Consider the following 11,679-nt stretch of genomic DNA (forward strand, 5'->3'; position numbering starts at 1 on the left):
CCAAGTCTAATGTGTGGCGAGGTACTCGTCTGTAAATAACCTGGAACGGGGATTTTCCTGTCGAGCGGTTCACCATGTTGTTGAATGCAAACTCCGCTTGAGACAAAGCCAAATCCCACTGCTTCGGTTTTTCTCCTGAAATACATCGAAGAAGGTTTCCCAACGTGCGATTCACAACCTCAGTTTGACCGTCAGTCTGTGGGTGGTAGGCGCTGCTGAACTGAAGTCGTGTATCGAATCGAGTCCACAAAGTCCGCCAAAAGTGGCTTATGAACTTTGTGTCACGGTCAGAAGTAATAGTCTTGGGAACCCCGTGTAGCCGCACAATTTCTCTAAAGAATAGATTCGCCACGTGTGTTGCATCGAGAGTCTTCTTGCATGGAATAAAGTGCGCCATCTTGGAGAAACGATCTACTACCACGAACACCGAATCCATGCCGCGTTGTGTTCGTGGGAGACCAAGCACAAAGTCCATAGATAAATCCTCCAAGGGGCTGTCAGGCACAGATAATGGGGTGTAGAGGCCCGTATTATGAGATTGCCCCTTGGAGGTCTGACAAATATAACAACGTTGGACTGCCTTTCCCACATCACGTACCAATTGCGGCCAGTAATACCGTTCTTCCACAAGAGCTCGCGTCTTGTCTCGCCCAAGGTGTCCACTGAGGCCACCTCCATGTAGCTCTTGGATTATCTGTTCCCTTAGCGAACTGTTTGGGATGCACAGTCGATTTTCCTTGAAAAGAAACCCGTTTTGCACATGTAAGTCGCTAGGGTGACCTTCTTGGCATCTAACTCATGCGTCCTTGAAGTCGTCGTCATCGGCATATATGTCCTTGAGGCGCTCGAACCCGACAACCTCATTGCTCATAGTAACTAACAAAGTTGCACGGCGACTCAGTGCATCAGCTACCTTGTTCTGTTGCCCTGACTTATGCTTTAGTACGAATGTGAATTCCTGCAAAAACGAGATCCATCTAGCATGCACACGGTTAATGTTAGCTTGACTATTAATGAATTTGAGAGCTTGATGGTCCGTATAAAGTATGAATTCCCTTTGAATCAAATAATGTCGCCAGTGCCTGGACCACCGCGTATAACTCGATCTCATACGTAGACCACTTCTTGCGTGCATCGCTAAGTTTCTCGCTGTAGAAGGCTACCAGCCTACTTTCTTGAGACAAAACTCCCCAATTCCGACATATGAGGCATCACATTCGACTTCAAATAGTTTTTTAAAGTTGGGAAGTATAAGAACTGGGGTCGTGGATAACTTGCACTTAATTTCGGCAAAGCTCCTGTCGGCTTCGTCAGTCCACTGAAATTGCCCTTTTTTTCATGCAATCCGTGATTGGTGACATAATGGTATTGAAAATTTTCACAAACCGATGATAGAATTTCCCTAGTCCATGAAAACTTCGCACTTCGTGAATATTTGCGGGAATCAACCATTCTCTGATTACCTTCACCCTCTCCTCATCCACCCGAATGCACGTGGATGTTACGACAAAACCCAGAAACAACAGGCTATCAGTTATGAAGTTGCACTTTTTAAAATTGAGATACAATTTATTTTCAGTGAGCACTTGAATGCCCTTCTTAAGGTGTTCCATATGGTTAGTTTCGTCTTGACTGTATATAAAAATATCATCGAAATAAACCACAACAAACTGCCCAATGAAAGGTTTCAAAACTTGATTCATCAATCTCATGAATGTGCTAGGTGCGTTCGAAAAGCCGAAGGGTATGACCATCCATTCGTACAATCCTTCCTTGGTCTTAAAGTTTGTCTTCCATTCATCACCCGGTCGTATTCGAATCTGATGGTAGCCGCTCCTTAGGTCCAATTTAGAGAATATTTTTGCGTCGTCCAACATGTCTAGCATATCGTCCAACCGTAGTATGGGAAACTTGTATTTTATGGTGATTTTGTTGATGGCTCGGCTGTCGACACACATGCGCCAACTCCCATCTTTCTTTGGAGTTAATAGAGCTGGTACAGCGCATGGACTCATGCTCTCTCGAATAACACCCTTACGGATTAACTCCTCTACTTGTCCCTGCAGAATCTCGCACTCATTCGGACTCATTCGATAATGGGGACGATTCGGTAAACTGGACCCAGGGACAAAGTCGATATGGTGTTGGATATCCCGCATGGGGGGTAACCCATCGGGAAGGTCATCGGGCCAGATTTCTTTGAATTCATGTAGCAGGGGCCTTAGTCTTTCAGGGATGTTGGTAGGCTCAAGTTCTTCCCCTTTTACAATTAATGCATAAGTCTGTCCTGTTTCCTTTGATTCTTCCACGAAGTCCCGTATGGTTAAGAGAAAATGGCCCTCCACTTTAGAAGTTTCAGGTGGTCCCTCTGGATCCATAGGGGCCAATATGGTCTTCCGGCCATCCTTGACGAAGATATATATATTATCTCGCCCTTTATGAGTGGCATCACGGTCAGATTGCCAGGGCCGACCGAGTAGTATGTGACATGCTTCCATATCGACCACATCGCATACTACTTCATCCTTATAATGTTTGCCAATTGAAAAGGATATGGTGCACCGTTCAGTTACCTTTGTTTCGCTGACCTTCTTGATCCAACCGATTGTATATGGAGAGGGATGACGCTCCGTTTTCAATTACAATTTTTCCACCATGACCTTGGAGACGATGTTCTCGCTACTCCCACTATCAATGATCACGTCGCAAACCTTTCGATTCACCGTACACCTAGTGCGGAAGATGTTATGCCGCTGTGGATGCACTTCTTTTCTTGGCGCATATAATAGTCGCCTCACGACAAGCGACTCGCCGTGATCTTGCTGAATCCAACCTGAATCATCTGCCTCGTCCTCGGTGGTATGCTCCTGTTCTTCAATATCTGGATCTTCATAAGCGTTATCAGCACTACCATCATTGATGGCGAGGTTTGCCACTTTTCGCTGGGGACAAGTATTTGATAGGTGGCCCGGTTGGCCACAACGATAGCAGTTATCGGGCCTTGGCCGAGCATAGGGGTTCGGGATTCTACTTGGACCAGCAGCAGTCGATACGCCCCTTTGGGGTCTAGCTTGCCCACTTCCCTGATCTCGGTTCTCAAACGTAGGAGGTTGAGTGCGTGCTCCTACGGGCTCCTTCCCCTTAGGCTGTGCAGTTCCCTGGGGCAGACTTGCCACAGGAATCCTTGCAGTAGGATAGGTCCGTGTGTTAGGACGTTCAAGTTGCACTTCTGCACGAGTAGCCAACTTGATCGCATCATTCATCGTCCAGACGGACTGCATCTGGACCCGATCCTGGATAGCCATACGCAATCCACCGTTGAACCGGGCGACTTGCTGCGATTCAGTCTCGACCAAATCGTTACGCGCCGCCAGGCGGTAAAATTCTTCTGCGTATTCTCTCACCGATCGACTACCCTGTCGACAATTTTGGTATTGTTGGAATAATACCTGATCGTAATCGCTAGGGAGGAATCGGGCACGTAGTAGCTGCTTCATCCGCTGCCAGGTGCGGATTGGTGCTTTCGTCTGCCTGGTTCGCGCGAGTTGCAGTTGTTCCCACCAAGCTGAAGCTCCTCCTTTCAACTTGTAGGCCACAAGCTTGACCTTCTTTACTTCAGGGATGTCCATATAGTCGAAAAATCGCTCAACTTCAGAAAGCCAATCGAGGAAATCCTCAATGTGTAATTGGCCATTGAAGCTAGGAATATCAACCCTCATCTTGAATTCTCGATCCGTTCGATCTACTCGATCGCCGCCATGTCTGGGGTGTTGGAAGAGTATGTCGTCGATTTCCTCCTCACTGGAGCCCCCTTCCTCAGGAATGACCCTTGGATGCACTGTCGGTACTATCCTGCGATCAGGGCGATTAATTGGGGGTGGAGGATTGACACCAGGAACACGGAGTTGCCTTAGGTTTTCCGCCAAGAGATCCGCTATGCGGTCGATGGAAGCCTGCAGCCCTTGCATGGCTTGCTGATTCTCTCGTTGCGCTACTTCGAAAGCTGCCGCCGTTAAAGGTAAATTCCCTGGAGCACCGCCCATGGGATTGTTGCCCGACCCATCGTTAGAAGCCATCAATCCGAGGAGAAACCTCGCTTTGATACCAAACTGACGCAGAGGAGGACGTGAGGTCGAGCACCGTCTTCCTCAAGAGGATAACTATTCCGAATCCACGGAACTTCTCTGGACTCCTCACAGAGACTTCTCGAATCCACGAGGAAAGAAAGCAGAAAATAGAAATAAATTCTGATAAATTCGAAATTGATTGATGAATGATTAAAAGCGAGTTTACAACCCTTTAAATAAGGGTATCAAGCAATGGGAAAGAAATCATAATCAAACTACAACTCAAACTCCTAGAATCCGCGACTTACTATAAATAGTAAACTTACTATTTATAGACGGTCGTGATGTCTACTAGTGCGCAAGGTTTTCGGCCAAAAATAGTAAGTGTCCTATTTGGCTTCACCAAACCGTTCCCCTAATTATTCTAAGCTCTTTTCACGTTGGACGCAACTCCTAAAGCCCAACGGATGAAGAGTTATAATCAAACTAAAACTTACTATTTATAGTAAAAACGAAATTAAAACAGGAAACGACCGTCGATCCAGGGGTTTTTCGCAAATCCGGGCTGCGCAACCCGGCGTAGCGGGGTTGGTTGGCTTCAGTAGCTCGTTCTACCCGATTTCCTTGTTTAGGAGCTTTATGTTGGAGGTATTGCTGGCTATTTTAGTCAAAATAAGCATTGCCCTAGTGAAGAATCAATTTTATTGGCCAAGTCTCAAGTGAGACTTAACCAAAATTTTAGGGGAATGTCGAACATGTCAATTGGCAAAACAGAAGAAGTAGAATACTGCATTGTACACCCCATTGTCAGTGCCACACGCATCGTAGCAAGACATCAGTATGGATTTCGTACTTGGACTTCCCAAGACAATTAAAAAGCATGATTCCATTTTTATGGTCGTGGACCGTTTCTTAAAAATGGCCAACTTTCTCCCTTGTTCTAAAACCTCAAATGCATCCAACATAGCTAAGATCTTCTTTGAGAGGGTGGTTCGATTACATGGTTTGCCTAAGATCATAGTGTCTAACAGGGATGTCCGGTTTACTAGTTATTTTTGGAAGACATTATGGCATATGATGGGTATGAGGCTCCAGTTCTCGTCTGCTACCATCCTCAAACAGATGGCCAAACTGAGGTTGTGAATCGAAGTCTTGGAAATCTACTACAATGTTTGGTGGGTGAACACATTAAAACTTGGGACTTAGTCCTACCAATCGCCCAGTTTGCATATAACAGTTCAGTTAATAGGTCTATGGGTATGAGTCCATTCGAAATTGTTAGTGGTTATAAACTTAGACTACCCACAGATTTGTTACCTGTGTCAGTCACCCAAAGGACTTCAGAGTCAGCCGATGCATTTTTCTCATCACATTCATGAGTTACATGCAGAGATTAGGAGGCGGATAAATGTTAGTAATGAACAATACAAAATTCCAGCTGACTTACATTGTAGAATTCAAGAATTTAATGAGGGTGATTATGTAATGGTTAGGATGAGGCCAAAACGGTTCCCACAAGATATCGTTAAGAAGTTACAAGCACACAGTGTTAGACCATTTAAGATTCTGAAAAGGATTGGGTCCAATGCGTATGTGATAAATCTTCCACCTCGCATAGGAATTAGTTCAACATTTAATGTGGAAGATCTAATGCCTTGTCAAGTCATCCCATAGACCCTAATTTTGTTCCAAACCATTGGCTAATTTTGAATTTTCTTCCCAATCTACATTACCTATGCCTACTATACCTGAGATAAGAGAAGAAATTGAAGGAATTGTAGATGAGAAAATTGTTTCCACTCGAGACGGTGGATTTCAGAGGTACTTGTGAAGTAGAAGAACAGACCACATCCAACTGTACATAGTTGAGAGAAGTAGAGTTGCAGTGACTAGATCCAGATTTGTTAGAAAAGCACAAGAGTTTTATCTCGCCGGAGTCGAGATCTTCTTAGCCGAGGGGAGTTGATGCAGACACCAGGTCATTCAAAGTATATCAATGTAGGAGGCGTGCATTACCTATGTTAATGTGGTTGGATGACGGATACGGGTCAGGTCTCTAGAGGTTAAAGACCTTACACATGTATTCGTGACATGTGTAAGTTGTTTATAGTAGACACTTGGACCGTTGGATCGCGAGGATGGTGTGATTGGACTAGTGGATCGTCACGGCCCACCTTCATTACACCACCTTCACGGTGCTATCATTGGGGCCCATCGGGCATTTTCAATTTGCATTTAATTTATGAACATTTGACTTATTTAAGTTTTGAGACATTTTGTGCATAATTTTGTGCGAATTTCTTTTTAAAAAAAAAAAACTTTTTTTAGTAAGAGTATTTTGGTAATTTCATATAATTACGAATTTATAAGGGTTGTCCTGTACTTATAGCATGTTATGTTATGTTTATGAAGAAAAAAAAAAGAGTTTTTTGCCTCTGACGATTTTGTCTTCGACTTCCAGTGATTGGAAGAGGCCGTAAGCCCCAGGTAAATGATTTCTCATCCTCTACTTCTTTCTTCTTCTCTCTTTTCTCAAGATACTTTTTTCTTTAATCTCATTCTCTTCTTTTTCTCCTAGAATATTTAGATCTAGAAGTTAAATCTTGTTTCTTTTTATCTAAATTATTAGATATCAAAAGATTTCCATCCTTTTTTCATCCCCACATAAAACCCATCACCCGAATCTAAATTTGAAGATCCACTCTTCTTCTTTTTTCTGAATTTTCCAGATTTCTCAATCCAAGAAATTCTTATTTTTTTGGGTTATAAAATCCACTTATAGATCGTTAGACGGACCTATTGCAAGACGAATGTTCTATTTTTTGCTGGATCCAACTAAATTCAGATTTTAAGATTCAATACTTCGTGTTTGTGATGGATGACCCTAATCAATGTTATATTAACCTTATTTCTTTCTTGTGTTTATGATGTATAAAGCAGGTTGAATTTATTTATTTTTTAAGATTGCATGAATCTGTCCCTTTCAAATACCATGCTCATTTAAAGTTAGATTAGGTTGTCCTACATCACCTTATGAACAAATAAAATGGTAAATAAACATGATGGTAGGCCGTATAAAGGTTTCAATAATGGCCACCACCATTTGGACTGTTTCCTATAGTGTGGTTTACTTGAGCTTTGAATCTGTCTCATTTATGCGTTCATGCCCAGATTTTTTTTGCCCATGTCCCTTGTAGTGTAAAGGAATTATGACAATATTAAACCTTTACTATTATCAAACCAGTCAATTATATATGAATGTTTCCATAGACAAGTAATTATAAAAAAATTTAATCCAAATAATGACATCAATGCATTTTAATAATAGATTGAAATTAAATTAATTTTAAAATATCCTCATTACCATTTTATTGCTGATAAATCTCACGCGTGAATTAGATGTAAGTGTAGGGGTTGTAAGGAGACAAGTAATTTACAGCCACCACACATTTCCATTAACATGGTAATTGATGAAACATGCTTTAAAATGAGTTAACAAATGGATGAAAGGAATGGATAAGACAAATACATGGGAGTTTGACCTAAGAGGGTTTTCCAATGGTGTGGTCCACGTGAGTTTTGGATCTGCTTCAGTTTTGGACTCATGCATTAAAATGCATTAAAATGAGCTGTCAAAATGAACGGAAGGCATGGTTAAATTAATACGTACATCACAATGGGCTCAAAGAAGGTTCCAATGGTGGGCATCATTATCTCAATTGTTTCCTGCTGCTAGGTCTACTTGAGCCTTGGATCTATATCGTTTTTTGGATCATACCTTGAAATGAGCCAGTAAGTTGGACCGATGGTGTGAAAAAAAACACATACATCACGGTGGGCCTTAAGAAGGTTTCGACAGTGGGCGTCATTAGCCCCAGCATTTTCTGTCGTGTGGTCCACGTGAGTTGTGGATTTAGCGTTTTTTTTTTTTCTCATGTGAACTGGCGAACAGACGGATGACAACGTAGGTGAAACACATGCACCACAATAGGCGCCACGGATTCATGCCAGCTCAAGCGACGTCCCCATAAAAAGATGGTCGATGGCTGGCACGCATGATCCTGACTCCATGATCAATGGACATTTGGTGGTGGAATCTCAACCAAGGACCATTTCACAATCCAAATGAAAGGTGATACACACACGTGGAAAGATAAGAAAGGTGAACGGTAGATATATATATGCGTGGACAATTTCAAATGAGAGAGGGTTTGCGTACTGCTTAGGTGTGGTCCACCACAATGTTTGGCAAAAATTTACTTTGTCCATCAGCATCACCAAATGACATTTTAGGGGTGGACCAGAAAATGAGATAAGATCCAAAATTCAAGTGGGCAACATGGTAGAAAATAATGGAGATTGAATGGCCACCATTAAAACACCTGGGGCCTACCAAGATGCTTTTGAGAAATCTACCCCTGGCCAAGTCATGCAAATCAATTTTTAAATCATTTTAATGGGTTGACCAAAAAATGGGGTAGTCCAAAACTCAAGTAAGCAACGTGGTAGCAAATATTGGAGGTTGAATGGTGATGTAGAGGGGGTCATAGACAATTTCATGGCTAAGATGGATCAAAGCATGCCCGAGGTAGAAGTGATCTGGACCGTCAAAACCTTAAAACAGGCATATCTTGCAAACAAGAATGAATTATTCAATATATCATATATGATTTTGGGGTAGAAGAAGCTAATTTAGCCACTAGCCCTATCATGTTGGGCTTCCCATGCCGAATATACAAGATTCCATCATATCGACAGTCGAAATTTCATTTTATTTTTATTTTTACTATTTATAGTAAGTTTTAGTTTGATTATAACTCGTCATCCTTTGAGTTTCAAGAGTTGTGTCCAACATGAAAAGTGCTTAGAAATTTTAGGAGAATAACATGGTCAAGATAAATAGGACACTTATTATTTTTGACCGAAAACCCCGTGAAGTCTAGTGGGAATCATGACTGTCTTACTATTTGTAGTAAGTCACCATTTTAGGGAGTTTTAGTTGTAGTTTGATTCTGAAACTTTTCTCCACGGCTCATATCACTATTTAAGATATTGTAAAGTTGATTTTGATCACCAATCAGTTTATTTTAAATTTTTAGAAATTATTTTTATTTTCTTATTTTCTTTGTGAATTCAAACTTATCTTTGTAAGGAGTTCAGAGAAGCTATGTGGATTTGGAGTGATTATCTCTTTAAGGAAAATGTTGCTCAACCTCATCACTCCCATCCCTATGTCAAATGGTCACTATTAAAACACTCAAGCCTACCATGATTCTTCTGAGAAATCCACCCCTGGCCAGATCATTTCATGTGGTAGGTCCAAAAACAAGACAAATCACAAACTCAAGTAGGCCACATGGCGGGAAACAATGGAACTTAATCAGCCATCTTTGAAACACTTGAGGACCACTGTAATTTTTGTGAAAAATTCACCTTGTTCACCAATACCATCCAATCATTTTAGGGCATGGGTGGAAAAATGAGGTAAATCCAAAACTCAAGTGGGCCGCACAACATGAAACGGTGGCCATCTAAGGCTCACCATTGAATCTCTCACCCTTAAAAAACTCATGGGTTCCACCATTATGTTTGTGATATATTAACCTCGTTCACTAGTTCTGCCATATCATTTTATGGTGTGGGCCTAAAAATGAGGTGGATTCAAAAACTCAAGTGGACCACACGGCACCAATGGTGCGTATTAAATGCCCACCACTGAATCTCTCCCTTGAAAAACTCATGGGCCCATCATAATAATTGTGACAAATTCACCCCAATCCACCACTTTTGCCAAATCATTTTACCGCGTCAACCCCAAAAATTAAGTAAATCCAGAGCTCAAGTGAACCACATGGCATGAATGAGTAGATATTGAACACCCACCATTAATTCTCCCTTAAAAAACTCGTGGGGCTGACTATTGTTTGTGAAGTCAGCTTGTCCATAAGTTCCACCATACAATTTTAGGATGTGGGCGCAAACATGAGGCAGGTCCAAAACTCAAGTAGGCCATACGGCACAAAACAGTGGGCATTGAACGGGAGTTCAATCTCTCTCCCTTCAAATACTCGTGGGTGGATAACGAATCCATCCTGTCCACCAGTTTCACCATATCATTTTAAAGAGTGGGCTAAAAAAAATTAGGCAAATCCAAAACTCAAGCAAGCACATGACACACAAAACAGTGGCTATTGAACATCCACCTCTGAATCTCTCTCGAAAACTCATGGGGCCCACCATGATGTTTGTCGACAAGTCCACCCCATCTATACCCATCTACCAGTTCTGACAAGTCCACCCCATCTATACCCATCTACCAGTTCTGTTATATCATTTTAGGGTTTGGGCCCAAAATTGAATCCAAAACTCAAAAGGAGCCACACAGCATGAAACAATTGGTGTTGAACCCCACCCCATCTATACCCATCTACCAGTTCTGTTATATCATTTTAGGGTATGGGCCCAAAATTGAATCCAAAACTCGAAAGGAGCCACACAGCATGAAACAATTGGTGTTGAACCCCTATAGTTGAAGGAGTCATGCGGCCCACTGTGATATTTTTGAGGTTTTAGATAGTGAGCTTAAAAATGAAGTACATTCATAGCCTAAGTACGCCACACGAGATGAAATAGTAGAGATTGAAATGACACCTCATTGATTCAACTAGCTACCCGGCCACTTTAGATGGACAGAACCATATGGCTGTTTCGGTAAACAGAACCACATAGATAACAGGTTGCATGCCTGGTTAAAAATCCACCATCTGAGAGTAGCCTGATGGTATTCGGCGAATAGCTAAGATCTTTTCTATGGTTAGAGTGTCCGATATAAAAATAAGCTTTCATGGAGAATAACATGTTGCCTATACATGATCGAATCCTGTTCGTTCAAAGATGGGCCTAAAATCTTGAGACTGAAAATGGCAGGGGCCGCGCGAACGCGTACCCCCTCTACCACAAATTATGACGTCCACTCTCCCACTTGGGGAGATGGTAAGACAGCCCACCTCCTAAGTGCAATGGAAGCAGCTGCCCTAGGCCATCCGCCTTCCTGATCACGGATAGACCCCGTCCAGGTAAGTATGCTGCCATATCCTGCCTTCTCTCATTTTATATGCTTCCTTTTTCTCTCTCTTTCTTTCCCTAGTCGATGTGGGACTTGTTTCCTGTCCTCGAGTGCCTGCACGTGGTGGTGAAGCACGCGTATGAAGTATAAGAGCCGATGACGGGCTATGACGGAATGTGTGCGTGTCTCAAAAATCTGGCTCATGTCGCGATGGCCCACCTGATGCATGTGGGCCTGATGGTTGTGCTGGTTTGATCTTTGTATCATGTACTGGCCTAAGAGCAGCAGTGTCCAACTCATCAGGTGGGCCACAGGTGCGTGGTATAGATCGATGGTGGGGAAGAATATTATTTGTATTTTATGTTTGATGTTCATGAGTGGCCCACTTGATTAACAAAGCTTCCTGAATTTGGATGGGGAGTGAGGATGGTGGCCCCCACTAGATGAGTGATTTGAATCCCCCGTGCAAGTGGCATCAAGTCAGTCAACGGTCCAGGATTATTCGATGAGTGTGATCTTTCAACAGCGACACCATCCATTGACAGC

At 42.5% G+C, this 11,679-nt stretch overlaps 1 non-coding gene across 1 annotated transcript; it reads right to left on the reverse strand.

Moving 5' to 3' along the window:
• Positions 1 to 10,991: 10,991 nt before the first annotated feature.
• On the reverse strand, positions 10,992 to 11,151 carry LOC131235829 (U1 spliceosomal RNA). Its single transcript, XR_009166349.1, has one exon. It is a non-coding gene; the product is annotated as a U1 spliceosomal RNA (small nuclear RNA).
• Between the last annotated feature and the right edge of the window lie 528 nt (positions 11,152 to 11,679).

This window comes from Magnolia sinica, chromosome 19, assembly GCF_029962835.1.
Source record: "Magnolia sinica isolate HGM2019 chromosome 19, MsV1, whole genome shotgun sequence".
NCBI classification, from domain to species: domain Eukaryota; kingdom Viridiplantae; phylum Streptophyta; class Magnoliopsida; order Magnoliales; family Magnoliaceae; genus Magnolia; species Magnolia sinica.